The sequence below is a fragment of the Oncorhynchus nerka genome, unplaced genomic scaffold, assembly GCF_034236695.1.
Source record: "Oncorhynchus nerka isolate Pitt River unplaced genomic scaffold, Oner_Uvic_2.0 unplaced_scaffold_1642, whole genome shotgun sequence".
Classification (NCBI taxonomy): Eukaryota; Metazoa; Chordata; class Actinopteri; order Salmoniformes; family Salmonidae; genus Oncorhynchus; species Oncorhynchus nerka.
In genome coordinates, this window is record NW_027039675.1 from 4,987 (window position 1) to 31,359 (window position 26,373).

The following is a 26,373-nucleotide window of genomic DNA, read 5'->3' on the forward strand; positions in this document are numbered from 1 at the left end:
AGAAATACGGACCTCTTGATGTAGTGTTTAAAACTACTATATGAGGTTTGGGGTAAACAATAAACACTTCCTGGTGTTAAAACTACTACATGAGGTGTTATTGTAGAACTCAATTGGGGTAAACAATAAACACTTCCTGGTGTTAAAACTACTATATGAGGTGTTATTGTAGAACTCCATTGGGGTAAACAATAAACACTTCCTGGTGTTAAAACTACTATATGAGGTGTTATTGTAGAACACTGAAAGTGTTAATGCCCTAACACTTACAAAGTGTAACAGCATCAGCACTGAGTACAGTGTTAATTTAACACTCAAAAGTTTGGACCGTATAGACACTGGCCCATTTTAAATGTAACACTGTTAGGGTTCATGAACTAGGCAAGTCAGTTAAGAACAAATTCTTAATTACAATGACGGTCTACACCGGCCAAACCCGGACGATGCTGGGCCAATTGTGTGCCGCCCTGTGGGACTCCCAATCACAGCTGGTTGTGATACAGCAGTGCCTTAGACCGCTGCTCCACTCAGGAGCCTGTTGATTTAACACTGAAGAATTTGTTATGCGCTCATATTGTACTGTCACTAAGTTTGATCATATTTATTTTAGTTATAAGAAATGTGAAAACTTTAGTAAGTCGTTTATCATTTGATTGTTACTATATTTAGAAATAATATCCGTCATTTCAAGCCCTATTGCCACAGTTTTGTTGAATCTGAAAAAATCTATGATTTTCATAATATTTGTACAATGTACATCAGCAATTTGTAACTATTTGAACCAGGAAGGGGATTTCCAGCCCTTTCTAAAGCTACGCAGCATGACCCGTTACTGTTTGTAGCCTCCTCATGAAAAATAATGATGTTTGGGTAAGTTTATTTAGGTGGAAATCTACATTTTGCCCTTTCATTCAACTGGTTAAAATCCCAATCCCAGAATTTTTTTTACAAATGAAACATAGTTTGCTGTGACTTACAAAGTAAGGCCCACCAAGTTCCACAGAGAAAGATGCCAGTGTCTAGTGAGATGGTTTATTCAACACGTAAATCACAATAAGACACATGAAGAGGTAATATAGCATGAAGTCCCAGATACATCAGTTTACATGTTCATACAGCATTTAATTTGTCCTCCAATCACATTTTATACATGTAATTATAATCATTATCAATGCACTAAAACAGGAGATGGACTCCAGGTCAGCTCAGGTCACCTTCAGAGTGGCTTGCCTTTTTGTTCACTCTACAGAAACAGGAGATGGACTCCTACCCTATGGGCCGTTCTGGTTCACTCTACAGAAACAGGAGATGGACTCCTACCCTATGGGCCGTTCTGGTTCACTCTACAGAAACAGGAGATGGTCTCCTGCACTATGGGCCGTTCTGGTTCACTCTACAGAAACAGGAGATGGACTCCTACCCTATGGGCCGTTCTGGTTCACTCTACAGAAACAGGAGATGGTCTCCTGCCCTATGGGCCGTTCTGGTTCACTCTACAGAAACAGGAGATGGTCTCCTGCCCTATGGGCCGTTCTGGTTCACTCTACAGAAACAGGAGATGGTCTCCTGCTCTACGGGCCGTTCTGGTTCACTCTACAGAAACAGGAGATGGACTCCTGCCCTACGGGCCGTTCTGGTTCACTCTACAGAAACAGGAGATGGACTCCTGCCCTACGGGCCGTTCTGGTTCACTCTACAGAAACAGGAGATGGACTCCTGCCCTATGGGCCGTTCTGGTTCACTCTACAGAAACAGGAGATGGACTCCTGCCCTATGGGCCGTTCTGGTTCACTCTACAGAAACAGGAGATGGACTCCTGCCCTACGGGCCGTTTTGGTTCACTCTACAGAAACAGGAGATGGACTCCTGCCCTATGGGCCGTTCTGGTTCACTCTACAGAAACAGGAGATGGACTCCTGCCCTACGGGCCGTTCTGGTTCACTCTACAGAAACAGGAGATGGACTCCTACCCTATGGGCCGTTCTGGTTCACTCTACAGAAACAGGAGATGGACTCCTGCCCTACGGGCCGTTCTGGTTCACTCTACAGAAACAGGAGATGGACTCCTGCCCTATGGGCCGTTCTGGTTCACTCTACAGAAACAGGAGATGGACTCCTGTCATACGGGCCGTTCTGGTTCACTCTACAGAAACAGGAGATGGTCTCCTACCCTATGGACCGTTCTGGTTCACTCTACAGAAACAGGAGATGGTCTCCTGCCCTATGGGCCGTTCTGGTTCACTCTACAGAAACATGAGATAGACTCCAGTCCAACCCAGCCCGACCCAGTCCAACCCAGTCCAACCCAGTCCAACCCAGCCCAACCCAGTCCAACCCAGTCCAACCCAGTCCAACCCAGCCCGACCCAGTCCAACCCAGTCCAACCCAGATACTGTGAGCTCCACCGGTATTGGGACAGTGACACATGCTGTACGGTTCTAAACACTTCTACATGGACGTTACCATGACAACATATAGTCCTGAATGAATAATGACGAGGGAGAAAGTAAAAAAAGTTAAATGCACACATCATACACCGAAAACAGAGGTTAGCATTTTATTTCATACCCCCAAGACATGCTAACCTCTCACCATTACAATAACAGAGGAGGTTAGCATTTTATTTCATACCCCCAAGACATGCTAACCTCTCACCATTACAATAACAGAGGAGGTTAGCATTTTATTTCATACCGCCAAGACATGCTAACCTCTCACCATTACAATAACAGAGGAGGTTAGCATTTTATTTCATACCCCCAAGACATGCTAACCTCTCACCATTACAATAACAGAGGAGGTTAGCATTTTATTTCATACCCCCAAGACATGCTAACCTCTCACCATTACAATAACAGGGGAGGTTAGCATTTTATATCATACCCCCAAGACATGCTAACCTCTCACCATTACAATAACAGAGGAGGTCAGCATTTTATTTCATACCCCCAAGACATGCTAACCTCTCACCATTACAATAACAGGGAGGTTAGCATTTTATTTCATACCCCAAGACATGCTAACCTCTCACCATTACAATAACAGAGGAGGTTAGCATTTTATTTCATACCCCAAGACATGCTAACCTCTCACCATTACAATAACAGAGGAGGTTAGCATTTTATTTCATACCCCCAAGACATGCTAACCTCTCACCATTACAATAACAGGGGAGGTTAGCATTTTATTTCATACCCCCAAGACATGCTAACCTCTCACCATTACAATAACAGGGGAGGTTAGCATTTTATTTCATACCCCCAAGACATGCTAACCTCTCACCATTACAATAACAGAGGAGGTTAACATTTTATTTCATACCCCCAAGACATGCTAACCTCTCACCATTACAATAACAGGGGAGGTTAGCATTTTTGGAGAGTATGATGTTTTTGTCTGTAAGGTTCTCACTCATCATTAATCAAGATTCATTCAGGATTATCCGTAATCATGATAACATCCACGTTAATGTAGAAGTGTTTGGAAACATAGTCGATTCTAATCTCCATTATTTAACATTTCTATTGGGCACAAAATAATCTGAAACTCAACCAAAACAAAACAACAAATGCATCCAACAAGTTTGTAGAGTCACAAGATTGATATAGTTAATGCTATGAACATGGGACCAAATACTAAACTTTAGACTACTTTAATACATAGAAGTGAATTTGTCCCAGTACTTTTGGTCTCCTAATATGGGGGGCGATGTACAAAAAGTGATTTTTAAACCGTTCATCCGATATCATCAAGGTGAACACAGCAGTAAGTCATCAAGGTGAACACAGCAGTAAGTCCTCAAGGTGAACACAGCAGTAAGTCCTCAAGGTGAACACAGCAGTAAGTCATCAAGGTGAACACAGCAGTAAGTCATCAAGGTGAACACAGCAGTAAGTCATCAAGGTGAACACAGCAGTAAGTCATCAAGGTGAACACAGCAGTAAGTCATCAAGGTGAACACAGCAGTAAGTCATCAAGGTGAACACAGCAGTAAGTCATCAAGGTGAACACAGCAGTAAGTCATCAAGGTGAACACAGCAGTAAGTCATCAAGGTGAATACAGCAGTAAGTCATCAAGGTGAATACAGTATCATTAGGTTCCTCTAAGTATCAGACAGTAATATGGTAATGGGATCTCTATGGATATGGTTGTAGTTGTGCTGTAAGGCTCATCACAGCAAGGTGGAGAAGTGACTGAATTGGTCTGATCCACTGGCCATCACTGTAGCATGGAAATGCCTGGGACGGTCTGGGTCCTGCAGAGAGAGAGAGAGAGAGAAACATAGGGTAGATACAGGTAGAGACATATCTACAGTAGTTCTCACCTGTATAGGGTAGATACAGGTAGAGACATATCTACAGTAGTTCTCACCTGTATAGGGTAGATACAGGTAGAGACATATCTACAGTAGTTCTCACCTGTATAGGGTAGATACAGGTAGAGACATATCTACAGTAGTTCTCACCCGTATAGGGTAGACACAGGTAGAGACATATCTACAGTAGTTCTCACCCGTATAGGGTAGATACAGGTAGAGACATATCTACAGTAGTTCTCACCCGTATAGGGTAGATACAGGTAGAGACATATCTACAGTAGTTCTCACCTGTATAGGGTAGATACAGGTAGAGACATATCTACAGTAGTTCTCACCTGTATAGGGTAGATACAGGTAGAGACATATCTACAGTAGTTCTCACCTGTATAGGGTAGATACAGGTAGAGACATATCTACAGTAGTTCTCACCTGTATAGGGTAGATACAGGTAGAGACATATCTACAGTAGTTCTCACCTGTATAGGGTAGATACAGGTAGAGACATATCTACAGTAGTTCTCACCTGTATAGGGTAGATACAGGTAGAGACATATCTACAGTAGTTCTCACCTGTATAGGGTAGATACAGGTAGAGACATATCTACAGTAGTTCTCACCTGTATAGGGTAGATACAGGTAGAGACATATCTACAGTAGTTCTCACCTGTATAGGGTAGGCACAGGTAGAGACATATCTACAGTAGTTCTCACCTGTATAGGGTAGATACAGGTAGAGACATATCTACAGTAGTTCTCACCTGTATAGGGTAGATACAGGTAGAGACATATCTACAGTAGTTCTCACCTGTATAGGGTATGCACAGGTAGAGACATATCTACAGTAGTTCTCACCTGTATAGGGTAGATACAGGTAGAGACATATCTACAGTAGTTCTCACCTGTATAGGGTAGATACAGGTAGAGACATATCTACAGTAGTTCTCACCTGTATAGGGTAGATACAGGTAGAGACATATCTACAGTAGTTCTCACCTGTATAGGGTAGATACAGGTAGAGACATATCTACAATAGTTCTCACCTGTATAGGGTAGATACAGGTAGAGACATATCTACAGTAGTTCTCACCTGTATAGGGTAGATACAGGTAGAGACATATCTACAGTAGTTCTCACCTGTATAGGGTAGATACAGGTAGAGACATATCTACAGTAGTTCTCACCTGTATAGGGTAGATACAGGTAGAGACATATCTACAGTAGTTCTCACCTGTATAGGGTAGGCACAGGTAGAGACATATCTACAGTAGTTCTCACCTGTATAGGGTAGATACAGGTAGAGACATATCTACAGTAGTTCTCACCTGTATAGGGTAGATACAGGTAGAGACATATCTACAGTAGTTCTCACCTGTATAGGATTGGGTAGATACAGGTAGAGACATATCTACAGTAGTTCTCACCTGTATAGGGTAGATACAGGTAGAGACATATCTACAGTAGTTCTCACCTGTATAGGTAGGCACAGGTAGGGACGTATCGATCACGACTTGGGATGCCACAGCGTCTCTTCTGGGATGTGTTGGGGTCACTGGCGTGGACCAGGAACCCATCATGGATCTGATTGGGATTAACCATCAACATCAAATCACAATCCCAAATAGCACCTTAATTCTTATTGTTTGTACAGCACCCTGTAAAGCTCCCTGTAATACAGAATGCCCAGTGGGACTTGGGATGGGAAGCTCCCTGTAATACAGAATGCCCAGTAGGACTTGGAATGGGAAGCTCCCTGTAATACAGAATGCCCAGTAGGACTTGGGATGGGAAGCTCCCTGTAATACAGAATCCCCAGTAGGACTTGGGATGGGAAGCTCCCTGTAATACAGAATGCCCAGTGGGACTTGGGATGGGAAGCTCCCTGTAATACAGAATGCCCAGTAGGACTTGGGATGGGAAGCTCCTGTAATTCAGAATGTCCAGTAGGACTTGGGATGGGAAGCTCCTGTAATACAGAATGCCCAGTAGGACTTGGGATGGGAAGCTCCCTGTAATACAGAATGCCCAGTAGGACTTGGGATGGGAAGCTCCCTGTAATACAGAATGCCCAATAGGACTTGGGATGGGAAGCTCCCTGTAATACAGAATGCCCAGTAGGACTTGGGATGGGAAGCTCCCTGTAATACAGAATGCCCAGTAGGACCTGGGATGGGAAGCTCCCTGTAATACAGAATCCCCAGTAGGACTTGGGATGGGAAGCTCCCTGTAATACAGAATGTCCAGTAGGACCTGGGATGGGAAGCTCCCTGTAATACAGAATGCCCAGTAGGACTTGGGATGGGAAGCTCACTGTAATACAGAATGTCTGTTTGCTGACATTTGTTGTTCTTAAAAAGACAAGAATCCCCAGTAGGGGGGCAGTGTGACTTACAGACATCTGCCCAGCCAATAGGGGGCAGAGTAGAACGCTATCCGTTTGCACCAGCTCCTCAGGGATCTCCTGGTTGACTGACAGCATGTTTCCGGGCGGGAGGCGAGTTGGTGGGGCAGCATGCCAGAGCAGTGGCTTCCTGGAGGAGGAGGGGGAAGAGGGGAGGGGAGAGGAGAGGAGAGGAGAGGAGAGGAGAGGAGAGGAGAGGAGAGGAGGAGAGGGAGAGGGAGAGGAGAGGAGAGGGAGAGGAGAGGAGAGAGAGGAGAGAGGAGAGGAGAGGAGAGGCGAGGAGAGGAGAGGCGAGGAGAGGAGAGGAGGAGAGAGAGGAGAGGAGAGGAGAGGAGAGGAGAGGAGAGGAGAGGAGAGGAGAGGAGAGGAGAGGAGAGGAGAGGAGAGAGGAGAGGAGAGGAGAGGAGAGTGAACACTTTACTAACCACACAGATTCTAGTCTTCTGTTTGTCTATGAAAGGACATCTTATCACAGTCATTTACAGCAGTCATTTCATGCTAGACTGACAGAAAGAGGCTTTAAGAACATTAACTGTACCTGGCTAAATGCAGATTAATATTTTGAGGAGACATTTAAGTATTTATTTATCTAGTTGTGGCACCAATTAGAACTGAACTGGCCGTTTCTGGAAACGAAATGGATTGGTGAGTTTTAGGTGGTCAGGGGAGCTGCAATACCTGGGATGACCTTCAGGGCTCCGTTTTCTGCCAGTGAGTCGTCTAGAGCCAGCCACACCGACAGGACTGGACCCCCAGCTATTCCCCAGTACCTGGAGAATCAGACAGCTGCTGAGTAAATACTTGTTATTACTCAAAACGTACTGTAGTAGTAGGAGTGGTGTAGCAGTAGTAATATTGTAGTACTACTGTAGTAGTTGTAGTGACAGTACTACAAGCAGTATTGGTAGCAGTAGTAGTACTGTAGTAGTAGGAGTGGGATTGTGATAGTTGTAGTAGTAGTAGTAGCAGTAGTAGTACTGTAGTAGTAGAAGTAGTATTGTGATAGTAGTAGTATTGTAGTAGTGTTGTGGTAGTAGTAGCTGTAGTATTGTAGTAGTAGTAGTTGTACTGTAGTAGTAGGACTGGTGTAGTAGAAGTAATATTGTAGTAGTATTGTGGTAGTAGTAGCTGTAGTATTGTAGTTGTAGTAGTAGAGGTAGTAGCAGCAGTAGTGATGTAGTAGTTGTAATATTGTAGTACTACTGTAGTAGTTGTAGTAACAGTACTACAAGCAGTATTGGTAGCGGTAGTAGTACTGTAGTAGTATTTTACTATTTTTGAGATACTTGTAACTGACAGTAGTATTAGTATTGTAATAGTAATGTAGCTGTAGAAGTATTAGTGATGTACTCACCTCATATCCTGGTGCCAGGCCACGAAGGGCAGTCCAGTCTCACTCTGCTGGTTCTTCTCTGATGACCTCACTTCCTCCTCACTGGTCAGAGTGATGGCATCATTTCCTGCCTGTGTGGCTGTGGGGTGGGGTGTGGGGGTTGTTGGGTACTTGCAGATGAAGCGTGAGTCTAGCAGGATGACATCAGAGCCCAGGATGGACTGTACCACCTGTAGGATGTGGGGGTGTTTGGCCAGGCCCATCACCCAGGGGTACTGCAGGTGCACATTGTGGAGACTGTACTGGGTATACTCCTCACCTGAAGTCAGGTAGACACAGGTAGATATCAGTCAATACAGGTAGATATAATTCAATACAGGGAGAAACAGATAGATATCATTCAATACAGGTAGCTATATCATTCAATACAGATAGATATCATTCAATACAGGTAGATATCATTCAATGCAGGTAGCTATCATTCAATACAGGTAGATACAGATAGATATCATTCAATACAGGTAGATATCATTCAATGCAGGTAGCTATCATTCAATACAGGTAGATACAGATAGATATCATTCAATACAGGTAGATATCATTCAATACAGGTAGATACAGATAGATATCATTCAATACAGGTAGATACAGATAGATATCATTCAATACAGGTAGATATCATTCATTACAGGTAGCTATCATTCAATACAGGTAGATATCATTCAATACAGGTAGATACAGATAGATATCATTCAATACAGGTAGCTATCATTCAATACAGGTAGATATCATTCAATACAGATAGATATCATTCAATGCAGGTAGCTATCATTCAATACAGGTAGCTATCATTCAATACAGATAGATATCATTCAATGCAGGTAGCTATCATTCAATACAGATAGATATCATTCAATACAGGTAGCTATCATTCAATACAGATAGATATCATTCAATACAGGTAGCTATCATTCAATACATATAGATATCATTCAATACAGGTAGATATCATTCAATACAGGTAGATATCATTCAATACAGGTAGATATCATTCAATACAGATAGATATCATTCAATGCAGGTAGCTATCATTCAATACAGATAGATATCATTCAATACAGGTAGCTATCATTCAATACAGGGAGATACAGATAGATATCATTCAATACAGGTAGATACAGATAGATATCATTCAATACAGGTAGCTATCATTCAATACAGGTAGATATCATTCAATACAGATAGATATCATTCAATACAGGTAGATACAGATAGATATCATTCAATACAGATAGATACAGATAGATATCATTCAATACAGATAGATACAGATAGATATCATTCAATACAGGTAGCTATCATTCAATACAGGTAGATATCATTCAATACAGGTAGATATCATTCAATACAGGTAGATATCATTCAATACAGGTAGCTATCATTCAATACAGGTAGATATCATTCAATACAGGTAGATATCATTCAATACAGGTAGCTATCATTCAATACAGATAGATATCATTCAATACAGGTAGATACAGATAGATATCATTCAATACAGGTAGCTATCATTCAATACAGGTAGATATCATTCAATACAGGTAGATATCATTCAATACAATATCATTCAATACAGGTAGATATCATTCAATACAGGTAGATATCATTCAATACAGGTAGCTATCATTCAATACAGGGAGATACAGATAGATATCATTCAATACAGGTAGATATCATTCAATACAGGGAGATACAGATAGATATCATTCAATACAGGTAGATATCATTCATTACATGTAGACACAGGTAGACATAATTCAATACAGGTAGATACCATTCAATACAGGTAGATATAATTCAAAACAGGTAGATATCATTCAATACAGGTAGATATAATTCAAAACAGGTAGATATCATTCAATACATGAAGATATCATTCAAAACAGGTAGATATCATTCAATACAGGTAGATATCACTCAATACAGGTAGATATCATTCAATGCAGGTAGATATCATTCATTACAGGTATACAAAGATAGATATCATTCAATACAGGTAGATATCATTGAAAACAGGTAGATATCATTCAATAAAGATAGATATCATTCATTACAGGTAGATACATATAGATATCATTCAACACAGGTAGATATCATTCAATACAGGTAGATATCATTCAATACAGGAAGATATCATTCAATACAGGTAGATATAATTCAACACAGATAGACAGAGGTAGATGTAATTCCATACAGGTAGACAGAGGTAGATGTAATTGAACACAGATAGACAGAGGTAGATGTAATTCAACACAGATAGACAGAGGTAGATGTAATTCAACACAGATAGACAGAGGTAGATATCATTCAACACAGATAGACAGATGAAGTTAACATTCAATAGATTCCATTTAAAGGACATGTTTAACCATAAAAGGTTGAACGAACAAGGCTGTTAACCTTCTGTTCCTAGGCCATCATTGAAAATATGAACTTGCCTAGTTACATAAAGGTGAAATAAAATAAAACCATAATCATGGTGGTATTACAGATGTATTGACCTCTAACCCTAACCCCCCTCCTCCTCCTCGTCCCCCTCCACTCACCGAACTCTCTCTCCAGGTGGTTGAAGGCCTGTCTGGCCTCCCTCAGCTCTGTGTCGTCTAGGACCGGTACAGCAGAGAGGAATCCCTGCTGGTTGTAACGTTCCTTCATCTGACACGTTGACACACTCATCTCTGGGTTGGCTGCTGTACACGGCAGTCCTGACTGCGTCAACTCCACTGGGTGAAGGCTGTTTTTATAACCTGGAAAGAGAGGGAGAACAGAGAGACAAAGGGAGTGTGTCTTTGAGTTGTGCCCAGGCCATAAACAGGCGTCCTAACATAGGGATTTCTGTTTATCTTCTTAAACCTCAGCTTCTCTCTCTCTCTCTCTCTCTCTCTCTACCTCTCTCTCTCTCTCTCTCTCTACCTCTCTCTCTACCTCTCTCTCTCCCTCTCTTTCTCTCCCTCTCCCTCTCCCTCTCCCCCCCTCTCTCTCTCTCTCTCTCTCTCTCTCTCTCTCTCTCTCTCTCTCTCTCTCTCTCTCTCTCTCTCTCTCTCTCTGTCTCTCTGTCTCTCTGTCTCTCTCTCTCTCATAAAAAGACATGGCTACCCAAAGAGGAGCGTGTATGTGGTCACTGCATGACAGGGGAGGTAGAGACAGAGATGCACTTTCTCCTTTACTGTGATAAATATTCCTCACAAAGAGATTCATTATTCACAGAAATGACTACATATATTCCAAATTTTTACAAATTGAACCCAGAGGAAAAACTAAGAATACTCATGGGCGAAGGAGCAATGGCTCCTCTTGCAGCCAAATATGTATTTTCCTGCCATAACCTGAGGGACACTGAATAATAACATCTGCATAGTAAACAGTAACTTACTTATTATTACTATTATTGTTATTACTATAATTATTAATGTTTATCATTCCAAATATGGGTGGTAATGGTAGTGATAACAGTTTAGTGATGGTAGTAGTAGTCGTAGTAATGATGATTGTAGTTGTAGTACTGATATAAAGAAGAAGATGACCGTTATTTAGTTAGAAGTTAGTTATAGTTTCATTTTCCATAATTATATTTATTACATTTCTACTATTGACTGTTACCATTTTATTGTTATTATTTCTGTATTTAATTTTGTATTATTATTTACTACCATTTTATATTATTATTTGCTATCATTTATAATTTTGTTACAATGTATATTGTATACATTGTTGCTTTGGCAATATTGACACAATGTTTTTCATGCCAATAAAGCAGCTTGAATTTGAATTTGAATTTGAGAGAGAGAGAGACAGAGAGAGAGAGAGAGATTGAGAGAGAGAGAGAGGGAGAGGTAGAGAGAGAGAGAGAGAGAGAGAGAGAGAGGAGAGAGAGAGACAGAGAGCGAGAGAGAGAGACAGAGAGCTAGCGACAGAGAGAGAGAGACAGAGAGACAGAGACAGAGAGAGAGAGAGAGAGAGAGAGAGAGAGAGAGAGAGAGAGAAAGATAGAGAGAGAGAGAGAGAGAGAGAGGTAGAGAGAGAGAGAGAGAGAGAGAGAGGAGAGAGAGAGACAGAGAGCGAGAGAGAGAGACAGAGAGACAGAGACAGAGAGAGAGAGAGAGAGAGAGAGAGAGAGAGAGAGAGAGAGAGAGAGAGAGAAAGAGAGAGACAGAGAGAGAGAGAGACAGAGAGAGAGAGAGAGAGAGAGAGAGAGAGAGAACCAAGGACTGATCACCCCAATCCACAAAAGTGGAGACAAATTTGACCCCAATAACTACCTTGGGAAAATCCTCTGCATTATTATTAACAGCAGACTCGTACATTTCCTCAATGAAAACAATGTACTGAGCAAATGTCAAATTGGCTTTTTACCAAATTACCGTACAACAGACCATGTATTGACCCTGCACACCCTAATTGACAACCAAACAAACCAAAACAAAGGCAAAGTCTTCTCATGCTTTGTTGATTTCAAAAAAGCTTTCGACTCAATCTGGCATGAGGGTCTGCTATACAAACTGATGGAAAGTGGTGTTGGGGGTAAAACATACGACATTATAAAATCCATGTACACAAACAACAAGTGTGCGGTTAAAATTGGCAAAAAACACACACATTTCTTCATACAGGGTCGTGGGGTTAGACAGGGATGCAGCTTAAGCCCCACCCTCTTCAACATATATATCAACGAATTGGCGCGGGCACTAGAAAAGTCTGCAGCACCCGGCCTCCCCCTGCTAGAATCCGAAGTCAAATGTCTGCTGTTTGCTGATGATCTGGTGCTTCTGTCACCAACCAAGGAGGGCCTACAGCAGCACCTAGATCTTATGCACAGATTCTGTCAGACCTGGGCCCAGACAGTAAATCTCAGTAAGACCAAAATAATGGTGTTCCAAAAAAGGTCCAGTCACCAGGACCACAAATACAAATTCCATCTAGACACTGTTGCCCTAGAGCACACAAAAAACTATACATACCTTGGCCTAAACATCAGCGCCACAGGTAACTTCCACAAAGCTGTGAACGATCTGAGAGACAAGGCAAGAAGGGCATTCTATGCCATCAAAAGAAACATACATTTCAACATACCAATTAGGATTTGGCTAAAAATACTTGAATCAGTCATAGAGCCCATTACCCTTTATGGTTGTGAGGTCTGGGGTCCGCTCACCAACCAAGACTTCACAAAATGGGAAAAACACCAAATTGAGACTCTGCACGCAGAATTCTGCAAAAATATCCTCCGTGTACAACGTAAAACACCAAATAATGCATGCAGAGCAGAATTAGGCCGATACCCACTAATTATCAAAATCCAGAAAAGAGCTGTTAAATTCTACAACCACCTAAAAGGAAGCGATTCCCAAACCTTCCATAACAAAGCCATCACCTACAGAGAGATGAACCTGGAGAAGAGTCCCCTAAGCAAGCTGGTCCTGGGGCTCTGTTCACAAACACAAACACACCCTACAGAGCCCCAGGACAACAGCACAATTAGACCCAACCAAATCATGAGAAAACAAAAAGATAATTACTTAACACATTGGAAAGAATTAACAAAAAAAACAGAGCAAACTAGAATGCTATTTGGCCCTACACAGAGAGTACACAGCGGCAGAATACCTGACCACTGTGACTGACCCAAAATTAAGGAAAGCTTTGACTATGTACAGACTCAGTGAGCATAGCCTTGCTATTGAGAAAGGCAGCTGAAGGCAGACCTGGCTCTCAAGAGAAGACAGGCTATGTGCTCACTGCCCACAAAATGAGGTGGAAACTGAGCTGCACTTCCTAACCTCCTGCCCAATGTATGACCATATTAGAGAGACATATTTCCCCCAGATTACACAGATCCACAAAGAATTCGAAAACAAATCCAATTTTGAAAAACTCCCATATCTTTTGGGTGAAATTCCACAGTGTGCCATCACAGCAGCAAGATTTGTGACCTGTTGCCACGAGAAAAGGGCAACCAGTGAAGAACAAACACCATTGTAAATACAACCCATATTTATGCTTATTCATTTTATCTTGTGTCCTTTAACTATTTGTACATTGTATATATATATATAATATGACATTTGTAATGTCTTTACTGTTTTGAAACTTCTGTATGTGTAATGTTTACTGTTAATTTTTGTTGTTTTTCACTTTATATATTCACTTTGTATGTTGTCTACCTCACTTGCTTTGGCAATGTTAACACGTTTCCCATGCCAATAAAGCCCTTGAATTTAATTGAATTGAATTGACAGAGAGCGAGAGAGAGAGAGCGAGACAGAGAGAGAGAGAGAGAGAGAGAGACAGAGACAGAGACAGAGCCAGAGAGAGAGAGAGAGAGAGAGAGAGAGAGAGAGAGAGAGAGAGAGGAGAGAGAGAGAGAGAGAGAGAGAGAGAGAGAGACAGAGAGACAGAGAGAGAGAGAGAGAGAGAGAGAGAGAGAGGTTAAAGCCCATAAAAGCATACCAAAGTCTTAAATACTTATTTGCTCTCCTCCATACCTCTGTCTGCTTCTGCCGGAGTCTCAGATGTCTCCGTCTGTCTGGACGGTGGTCTGATGTGTGGATGATGGTCACAGCAGTCGCTCTGTAGGTCAGTATGAAACTGTGGTAGTAGAAGTCTTGGTGATGTAGAGTCCTCAACCTGTGTGATCTCTTATATACTGCCCTGCCAGGAGGGCTGAGCCGCAGGTGGAAACTACAGAAGTTAACCATCTAGAATGACAGTACAGGTGAAAGACTGAGCCGTGGTGACATTCCCTAGGTCATATTCATCATTTCAGACACAGTTCATTAGGAGGAAGTACAAACTCTATGAATTTCCCCTCTCATCAGTTGACAGTAATCTGACAGTCTTAAGACACAATGAGGTGTGGAACGTACACAAAGACACTTTGTCAGAAACATACAGCCTACTTTCCTGTAGCTGGTACACAGAGCTGGCTTCTCCTGCTATAGCGCCATCTACTGGTCAGTGGATTTCAGAGCCAGACACTCATCTAAACACACCTCATCACTTCATTATCACACGGTGATGCTCTGGGAGTCTGTGTGAAGTGAACTCAGTGTTGTAAGGGCAACATCCAATGTTGGAAGAAAATGATATTTATTCAAAGAGTAGGCTTCAGTGACTTTCACATTTATAAGGAAGGGTTTTTGATAAATACCAACTCATGGTGTTTCCCATCATCTCAAATTATTATCATCTCAATTTATTCTGCTTCCTTCTCCTGAACTTGGTTCTTAGAAAAAGGGGGCATTGTTAAGGTGACACATCCATGAATGAATGACATGTCCCTCGTACCCGGAAAATAAACAAAACACTGTGAATTTCCGGTCTCATCCGGTGAGTCATGTGACATAAGACAGTAATGTGTAGAATAAACACAAGATGAATGCCATTCTAAAAATAAGGCGCGATTTTAAAGGAGGAAGAGTTGAGACAAACATTCCATATTATCAAGGAAGACTATACAGGTGTAGAGTTCATCATGAGTCACCTCTCATCAGGTGACAGTTAGTCGGGCGGCATGGTAGCCTAGTGGTTAGAGCGGTGGACTAGCCACCGGCCTAGTTAAAATAAATAAATAAAATACAAAAATATGAGAGTTCATCATGAATCACCTCTCATCAGGGGACATTCTGTAGTTCATCATGAATCACCTCTCATCAGGTGACAGACAGGGTCCCTCTACACACATCAACAACAACCTCCCTCGGAGCATCGTTGCTCATCGCGCCACAAAACAACTACTTCAGGACTCAGACTGAGTGACGTCACCGATTGAAACGCTATTAGCGCGAACCACTGCTAACTAGCTAGCCATTTCACATCGATTATACCTCTCATCAGGTGACAGTCATGTGACATTCTGTAGTTCGTCATGTGTCACCTCTCATCATGTGACATTCTAGAGTTCATCATGTGTCACCTCTCATCAGGTGACAGTCATGTGACATTCTGTAGTTCATCATGTGGCCCCTCTCATCAGGTGACATTCTAGAGTTCATCATGAGGCACCTCTCATCATGTGACAGTCATGTGACATTCTAGAGATCATCATGTGTCACCTCTCATCAGGTGACAGTCATGTGACATTCTAGAGATCATCATGAGGCACCTCTCATCATGTGACAGTCATGTGACATTCTAGAGATCATCATGTGTCACCTCTCATCAGGTGACAGTCATGTGACATTCTGTAGTTCATCATGTGTCACCTCTCATCATGTGACATTCTAGAGTTCATCATGAGGCACCTCTCATCAGGTGACAGTCATGTGACATTCTGTAGTTCATCATGTGGCCCCTCTCATCTGGTGACAGTCATGTGACATTCTAGAGATCATCATGAGGCACCTCTCATCATGTGACAGTCATGTGACATTCTAGAGTTCATCATGAATCACCTCTCATCATGTGACAGTCATGTGACATTCTAGAGATCATCATGAGGCACCTCTCATCCGGTGACAGTCATGTGCCATTCTGTAGTTCATCATGTGGCACCTCTCATCTGGTGACAGTCATGTGACATTCTGTAGTTCATCATGTGGCACCTCTCATCAGGTGACAGTCATGTGACATTCTGTAGTTCATCATGTGTCACCTCTCATCATCTGACAGTCATGTGACATTCTAGAGTTCATCATGAGGCCCCTCTCATCATGTGACATTCTAGAGTTCATCATGAGGCACCTCTCATCATGTGACATTCTGTAGTTCATCATGTGTCACCTCTCATCATGTGACAGTCATGTGACATTCTGTAGTTCATCATGTGTCACCTCTCATCCGGTGACAGTCATGTGACATTCTAGAGTTCATCATGAGGCCCCTCTCATCATGTGACAGTCATGTGACATTTTAGAGTTCATCATGAGGCACCTTTCATCATGTGACAGTCATGTGACATTCTAGAGTTCATCATGAATCACCTCTCATCAGGTGACAGTCATGTGACATTCTAGAGTTCATCATGAGGCACCTTTCATCATGTGACAGTCATGTGACATTCTGTAGTTCATCATGTGTCACCTCTCATCCGGTGACAGTCATGTGACATTCTAGAGTTCATCATGTGTCACCTCTCATCATGTGACAGTCATGTGACATTCTTAAGACGCTGTAAGGTGTGGAACGTACAGAGACACTTGGAAGCCCAAGTCCCAAACTGATCCTTTCCACCCCAAGCTGACCCCAATGGATACTAAACCTGACCCTGCTAGATGTGTCAGTCTGGTGTTGTGCACATGGTGCGCTGCCTAGGGGCTTAACCCTGTCCCAGCCATTAGCAACCTGTGGGTTACACAGGGAGCAGTGGCATTCAGGTGAATAAAACATCACAAAAGTTTCTGACAGCTGTTATAAAAATTGAGCACACAGCCATGCAGTCTCCTTCACAGGATGACACCTTTCCAAAGAATCACTTTGTCAAATCTCTGCCCTGCTTGAGCTGCCCCGGTCAATTGTCAGTGCTGTTTTTGTGAAATGTAAACATCTAGGAGCAACAACGGCTCAGCGGCGAAGTGGTAGGCCACACAAGCTCACAGAACGGGAGTTCCGGGTTCCTTCCGAAGAGCAACACAATTTTACATGCCCTGTGCCCGGAAAGATCTTTGTGCACGTACATTGAATGGATCCAGGATATCCAGCTTGCAGCAGGGTTTTATTGTGGAGGCTATCCCACTGGCATATAACCCCCTCCACCAGGGGTCTAGTATCAGGGTTTTATTGTGGAGGCTATACCACTGGCATATAACCCCCTCCACCAGGGGTCTAGTAGCAGGGTTTTATTGTGGAGGCTATACCACTGGCATATAACCCCCTCCACCAGGGGTCTAGTAGCAGGGTTTTATTGTGGAGGCTGGCATATAACCCCCTCCACCAGGGGTCTAGTAGCAGGGTTTTATTGTGGAGGCTATACCACTGGCATATAACCCCCTCCACCAGGGGTCTAGTAGCAGGGTTTTATTGTGGAGGCTGGCATATAACCCCCTCCACCAGGGGTCTAGTAGCAGGGTTTTATTGTGGAGGCTATACCACTGGCATATAACCCCCTCCACCAGGGGTCTAGTAGCAGGGTTTTATTGTGGAGGCTATACCACTGGCATATAACCCCTCCACCAGGGGTCTAGTAGCAGGGTTTTATTGTGGAGGCTATACCACTGGCATATAACCCCCTCCACCAGGGGTCTAGTAGCAGGGTTTTATTGTGGAGGCTATCCCACTGGCATATAACCCCCTCCACCAGGGGTCTAGTAGCAGGGTTTTATTGTGGAGGCTATCCCACTGGCATATAACCCCCTCCACCAGGGGTATAGTAGCAGGGTTTTATTGTGGAGGCTATCCCACTGGCATATAACCCCCTCCACCAGGGGTCTAGTAGCAGGGTTTTATTGTGGAGGCTGGCATATAACCCCCTCCACCAGGGGTCTAGTAGCAGGGTTTTATTGTGGAGGCTATCCCACTGGCATATAACCCCATCCACCAGGGGTCTAGTAGCAGGGTTTTATTGTGGAGGCTATACCACTGGCATATAACCCCCTCCACCAGGGGTCTAGTAGCAGGGTTTTATTGTGGAGGCTATACCACTGGCATATAACACCCTCCACCAGGGGTCTAGTAGCAGGGTTTTATTGTGGAGGCTATCCCACTGGCATATAACCCCCTCCACCAGGGGTCTAGTAGCAGGGTTTTATTGTGGAGGCTATCCCACTGGCATATAACCCCCTCCACCAGGGGTCTAGTAGCAGGGTTTTATTGTGGAGGCTGGCATATAACCCCCTCCACCAGGGGTCTAGTAGCAGGGTTTTATTGTGGAGGCTATCCCACTGGCATATAACCCCATCCACCAGGGGTCTAGTAGCAGGGTTTTATTGTGGAGGCTATACCACTGGCATATAACCCCCTCCACCAGGGGTCTAGTAGCAGGGTTTTATTGTGGAGGCTATACCACTGGCATATAACCCCCTCCACCAGGGGTCTAGTAGCAGGGTTTTATTGTGGAGGCTATTTACATTTACATTTAAGTCATTTAGCAGACGCTCTTATCCAGAGCGACTTACAAATTGGTGCATTCACCTTATGACATCCAGTGGAACAGTAGTGCATCTAAATCTTTTAAGGGGGGGGGGTGAGAGGGATTACTTTATCCTATCCTAGGTATTCCTTAAAGAGGTGGGGTTTCAGGTGTCTCCGGAAGGTGGTGATTGACTCCGCTGTCCTGGCGTCGTGAGGGAGTTTGTTCCACCATTGGGGGCCAGAGCAGCGAACAGTTTTGACTGGGCTGAGCGGAACTGTACTTCCTCAGTGGTAGGGAGGCGAGCAGGCCAGAGGTGGATGAACGCAGTGCCCTTGTTTGGGTGTAGGGCCTGATCAGAGCCTGGAGGTACTGAGGTGCCGTTCCCCTCACAGCTCCGTAGGCAAACACCATGGTCTTGTAGCGGATGCGAGCTTCAACTGGAAGCCAGTGGAGAGAGCGGAGGAGCGGGGTGACGTGAGAGAACTTGGGAAGGTTGAACACCAGACGGGCTGCGGCTTTCTGGATGAGTTGTAGGGTTTAATGGCACAGGCAGGAGCCCAGCCAACAGCGAGTTGCAGTAATCCAGACGGGAGATGACGAGTGCCTGGATTAGGACCTGCGCCGCTTCCTGTGTGAGGCAGGGTCGTACTCTGCGGATGTTGTAGAGCATGAACCTACAGGAACGGGCCACCGCCTTGATGTTAGTTGAGAACGACAGGGTGTTGTCCAGGATCACGCCAAGGTTCTTAGCGCTCTGGGAGGAGGACACAATGGAGTTGTCAACCGTGATGGCGAGATCATGGAACGGGCAGTCCTTCCCGGGAGGAAGAGCAGCTCCGTCTTGCCGAGGTTCAGCTTGAGGTGGTGATCCGTCATCCACACTGATATGTCTGCCAGACATGCAGAGATGCGATTCGCCACCTGATCATCAGAAGGGGGAAAGGAGAAGATTAATTGTGTGTCGTCTGCATAGCAATGATAGGAGAGACCATGTGAGGTTATGACAGAGCCAAGTGACTTGGTGTATAGCGAGAATAGGAGAGGGCCTAGAACAGAGCCCTGGGGACACCAGTGGTGAGAGCACGTGGTGTGGAGACGGATTCTCGCCACGCCACCTGGTAGGAGCGACCTGTCAGGTAGGACGCAATCCAAGCGTGGGCCGCGCCGGAGATGCCCAACTCGGAGAGGGTGGAGAGGAGGATCTGATGGTTCACAGTATCGAAGGCAGCCGATAGGTCTAGAAGGATGAGAGCAGAGGAGAGAGAGTTAGCTTTAGCAGTGCGGAGCGCCTCCGTGATACAGAGAAGAGCAGTCTCAGTTGAATGACTAGTCTTGAAACCTGACTGATTTGGATCAAGAAGGTCATTCTGAGAGAGATAGCGGGAGAGCTGGCCAAGGACGGCACGTTCAAGAGTTTTGGAGAGAAAAGAAAGAAGGGATACTGGTCTGTAGTTGTTGACATCGGAGGGATCGAGTGTAGGTTTTTTCAGAAGGGGTGCAACTCTCGCTCTCTTGAAGACGGAAGGGACGTAGCCAGCGGTCAGGGATGAGTTGATGAGCGAGGTGAGGTAAGGGAGAAGGTCTCCGGAAATGGTCTGGAGAAGAGAGGAGGGGATAGGGTCAAGCGGGCAGGTTGTTGGGCGGCCGGCCGTCACAAGACGCGAGATTTCATCTGGAGAGAGAGGGAAGAAAGAGGTAAGAGCACAGGGTAGGGCAGTGTGAGCAGAACCAGCGGTGTCGTTTGACTTAGCAAACGAGGATCGGATGTCGTCGACCTTCTTTTCAAAATGGTTGACGAAGTCATCTGCAGAGACGGAGGAGGGGGGGGGAGGGGGAGGAGGATTCAGGAGGGAGGAGAAGGTTGCAAAGAGCTTCCTAGGGTTAGAGGCAGATGCTTGGAATTTAGAGTGGTAGAAAGTGGCTTTAGCAGCAGAGAGAGAAGAGGAAAATGTAGAGAGGAGGGAGTGAAAGGATGTCAGGTCCGCAGGGAGGCGAGTTTTCCTCCATTTCCGCTCGGCTGCCCGGAGCCCTGTTCTGTGAGCTCGCAATGAGTTGTTGAGCCACGGAGCGGGAGGGGAGGACCGAGCCGGCCTGGAGGATCGGGGACATAGAGAGTCAAAGGATGCAGAAAGGGAGGAGAGGAGGGTTGAGGAGGCAGAATCAGGACATAGGTTGGAGAAGGTTTGAGCAGAGGGAAGAGATGATAGGATGGAAGAGGAGAGAGTAGCGGGGGAGAGAGAGCGAAGATTGGGACGGCGCGATACCATCCGAGTAGGGGCAGTGTGGGAAGTGTTGGATGAGAGCGAGAGGGAGAAGGATACAAGGTAGTGGTCGGAGACTTGGAGGGGAGTTGCAATGAGGTTAGTGGAAGAACAGCATCTAGTAAAGATGAGGTCGAGCGTATTTCCTGCCTTGTGAGTAGGGGGAAGGTGAGAGGTGAGGTCAAAAGAGAGAGGAGTGGAAAGAAGGAGGCAGAGAGGAATGAGTCAAAGGTAGACGTGGGGAGGTTAAAGTCGCCCAGAACTGTGAGAGGTGAGCCGTCCTCAGGAAAGGAGCTTATCAAGGCATCAAGCTCATTGATGAACTCTCCGAGGGAACCTGGAGGGCGATAAATGATAAGGATGTTAAGCTTGAAAGGGCTGGTAACTGTGACAGCATGGAATTCAAAGGAGGCGATAGACAGATGGGTAAGGGGAGAAAGAGAGAATGACCACTTGGGAGAGATGAGGATCCCGGTGCCACCACCCCGCTGACCAGAAGCTCTCGGGGTGTGCGAGAACACGTGGGCAGACGAAGAGAGAGCAGTAGGAGTAGCAGTGTTGTCTGTGGTGATCCATGTTTCCGTCAGTGCCAAGAAGTCGAGGGACTGGAGGGAGGCATAGGCTGAGATGAACTCTGCCTTGTTGGCCGCAGATCGGCAGTTCCAGAGGCTACCGGAGACCTGGAACTCCACGTGGGTCGTGCGCGCTGGGACCACCAGATTAGGGTGGCCGCGGCCACGCGGTGTGGAGCGTTTGTATGGTCTGTGCAGAGAGGAGAGAACAGGGATAGACAGACACATAGTTGACAGGCTACACAAGAGGCTACGCTAATGCAAAGGAGATTGGAATAACAAGTGGACTACACGTCTCGAGTGTTCAGAAAGTTAAGCTTACGTAGCAAGAATCTTATTGACTAAAATGATTAAAATGATACAGTACTGCTGAAGTAGGCTAGCTGGCAGAGGCTGCGTTGTTGACTATGTAGGCTAGCTGGCAGTGTCTGCGTTGTTGACACTACACTAATCAAGTCGTTCCGTTGAGTGTAATGGTTTCTACTGTGCTACTGTGCTGCTATTCAGGGCTAGCTGGCTAGCTAGCAGTGTTGATTTACGTTACGTTGCGTTAAAAGAACGACAATAGCTGGCTAGCTAACCTAGGAAATCGCTCAAGACTACACAATTATCTTTGATACAAAGACGGCTATGTAGCTAGCTATGTAGCTAGCTACGATCAAACAAATCAAGCCGTTGTACTGTAATGAAATGAAAAATGTGATACTACCTGTGGAGCGAAGCGAAATGCGACCGGATTGTTGAGTGCGGAAGTTCTATACCACTGGCATATAACCCCCTCCACCAGGGGTCTAGTAGCAGGGTTTTATTGTGGAGGCTATCCCACTGGCATATAACCCCCTCCACCAGGGGTCTAGTAGCAGGGTTTTATTGTGGAGGCTGGCATATAACCCCCTCCACCAGGGGTCTAGTAGCAGGGTTTTATTGTGGAGGCTATCCCACTGGCATATAACCCCCTCCACCAGGGGTCTAGTAGCAGGGTTTTATTGTGGAGGCTATACCACTGGCATATAACCCCCTCCACCAGGGGTCTAGTAGCAGGGTTTTATTGTGGAGGCTATCCCACTGGCATATAACCCCCTCCACCAGGGGTCTAGTAGCAGGGTTTTATTGTGGAGGCTGGCATATAACCCCCTCCACCAGGCGTCTAGTAGCAGGGTTTTATTGTGGAGGCTATACCACTGGCATATAACCCCCTCCACCAGAGGTCTAGTAGCAGGGTTTTATTGTGGAGGCTATTCCACTGGCATATAACCCCCTCCACCAGGGGTCTAGTAGCAGGGTTTTATTGTGGAGGCTATACCACTGGCATATAACCCCCTCCACCAGGGGTCTAGTAGCAGGGTTTTATTGTGGAGGCTGGCATATAACCCCCTCCCACCAGGGGTCTAGTAGCAGGGTTTTATTGTGGAGGCTATCCCACTGGCATATAACCCCCTCCACCAGGGGTCTAGTAGCAGGGTTTTATTGTGGAGGCTATACCACTGGCATATAACCCCCTCCACCAGGGGTCTAGTAGCAGGGTTTTATTGTGGAGGCTATACCACTGGCATATAACCCCCTCCACCAGGGGTCTAGTAGCAGGGTTTTATTGTGGATGCTGGCATATAACCCCCTCCACCAGGGGTCTAGTAGCAGGGTTTTATTGTGGAGGCTATACCACTGGCATATAACCCCCTCCACCAGGGGTCTAGTAGCAGGGTTTTATTGTGGAGGCTGGCATATAACCCCCTCCACCAGGGGTCTAGTAGCAGGGTTTTATTGAGGAGGCTATACCACTGGCATATAACCCCCTCCACCAGGGGTCTAGTAGCAGCGTTTTATTGTGGAGGCTATCCCACTGGCATATAAACACCCTCCACAAGGGGTCTAGTAGCAGGGTTTTATTGTGGAGGCTGGCATATAACCCCCTCCACCAGGGGTCTAGTAGCAGGGTTTTATTGTGGAGGCTATCCCACTGGCATATAACCCCCTCCACCAGGGTTCTAGTAGCAGGGTTTTATTGTGGAGGCTATACCACTGGCATATAACCCCCTCCACCAGGGGTCTAGTAGCAGGGTTTTATTGTGGAGGCTATACCACTGGCATATAACCCCCTCCACCAGGGGTCTAGTAGCAGGGTTTTATTGTGGAGGCTGGCATATAACCCCCTCCACCAGGGGTCTAGTAGCAGGGTTTTATTGTGGAGGCTGGCATATAACCCCCTCCACCAGGGGTCTAGTAGCAGGGTTTTATTGTGGAGGCTGGCATATAACCCCATCCACCAGGGGTCTAGTAGCAGGGTTTTATTGTGGAGGCTGGCATATAACCCCCTCCACCAGGGGTCTAGTAGCAGGGTTTTATTGTGGAGGCTGGCATATAACCCCATCCACCAGGGGTCTAGTAGCATTTTATTTATAAAATGTTTTGGTTGTTGATATTTTTATCCTTTTTTTCTTCACAATTTTGTGATATCCAATTGGTAGTTACAGTCTTGTCACTGCAACTCCCGTACGGACTCCGGAGAGGCGGATTTCCAGAGTCATGCGTCCTTCGAAACACGAGCCTGCCTTGCAACATCTTGGGCGTTGTTTAAAGGGTTAATCCCAAAGGTGTTCAATGGGGTTGAGGTCAGGGCTCTACGCCAGTCAAGTTCTTCCACACGGATCTCGATAAACCATTTCAAATCAAATCAAATCAAATGTTATTTGTCACATACACATGGTTAGCAGATGTTAATGCGAGTGTAGCGAAATGCTTGTGCTTCTAGTTCCGACAATGCAGTAATAACCAACAAGTAATCTAACCTAACAATTCCAAAACTACTACCTTATACACACAAGTGTAAAGGGATAAAGAATATGTACATAAAGATATATGAATGAGTGATGGTAAAGAGCGGCATAGTCTAGATGCAGTAGATGGTATCGAGTACAGTATAGACATATGAGATGAGTAATGTAGGGTATGTAAACATTATATTAAGTAGCATTGTTTAAAGTGGATAGTGATATATTTTACATCAACTCCCATCAATTCCCATTATTAAAGTGGCTGGAGTTGAGTCAGTGTGTTGGCAGCAGCCACTCAATGTTAGTGGTGGCTGTTTAACAGTCTGATGGCCTTGAGATAGAAGCTGTTTTTCAGTCTCTCGGTCCCAGCTTTGATGCACCTGTACTGACCTCGCCTTCTGGATGATAGCGGGGTGAACAGGCAGTGGCTCGGGTGGTTGTTGTCCTTGATGATCTTTATGGCCTTCCTGTGACATCGGGTGGTGTAGGTGTCCTGGAGGGCAGGTAGTTTGCCCCCGGGGGTGATGCGTTGTGCAGACCTCACTACCCTCTGGAGAGCCTTACGGTTGTGGGCGGAGCAGTTGCCGTACCAGGCGGTGATACAGCCCGACAGGATGCTCTCGATTGTGCATCTGTAGAAGTTTGTGAGTGCTATTGGTGACAAGCCGAATTTCTTCAGCCTCCTGAGGTTGAAGAGGCGCTGCTGCGCCTTCTTCACGACGCTGTCAGTGTGAGTGGACCAATTCAGTTTGTCTGTGATGTGTACGCCGAGGAACTTATAACTTGCTACCCTCTCCACTACTGTCCCATCGATGTGGATAGGGGGGTGTTCCCTCTGCTGTTTCCTGAAGTCCACAATCATCTCCTTAGTTTTGTTGACGTTGAGTGTGAAGTTATTTTCCTGACACCACACTCCAAGGGCCCTCACCTCCTCCCTGTAGGCCGTCTCGTCGTTGTTGGTAATCAAGCCTACCACTGTTGTGTCGTCCGCAAACTTGATGATTGAGTTGGAGGCGTGTGTGGCCACGCAGTCGTGGGTGAACAGGGAGTACAGGAGAGGGCTCAGAACGCACCCTTGTGGGGCCCCAGTGTTGAGGATTAGCGGGGTGGAGATGTTGTTACCTACCCTCACCACCTGGGGGCGGCTCGTCAGGAAGTCCAGTACCCAGTTGCACAGGGCGGGGTGGAGACCCAGGGTCTCGAGCTTGATGACGAGTTTGGAGGGCACTATGGTGTTAAATGCCGAGCTGTAGTCGATGAACAGCATTCTCACATAGGTATTCCTCTTGTCCAGATGGGTTAGGGAGTGCAGTGTGGTTGAGATTGCATCGTCTGTGGACCTATTTGGGCGGTAAGCAAATTGGAGTGGGTCTAGGGTGTCAGGTAGGGTGGAGGTGATATGGTCCTTGACTAGTCTCTCAAAGCACTTCATGATGACGGAAGTGAGTGCTAGTCGTTTAGCTCAGTTACCTTAGCTTTCTTGGGAACAGGAACAATTTTGGCCCTCTTGAAGCATGTGGGAACAGCAGACTGGGATAGGGATTGATTGAATATGTCCGTAAACACACCAGCCAGCTGGTCTGCGCATGCCCTGAGGGCGCGGCTGGGGATGCCGTCTGGGCCTGCAGCCTTGTGAGGGTTAACACGTTTAAAT

General features: G+C 45.3%; 1 pseudogene; it reads right to left on the reverse strand.

Moving 5' to 3' along the window:
- Positions 1–3,244: 3,244 nt before the first annotated feature.
- LOC135568228 (uncharacterized) lies at positions 3,245–14,690 on the reverse strand (annotated as a pseudogene).
- Positions 14,691–26,373: the final 11,683 nt, after the last annotated feature.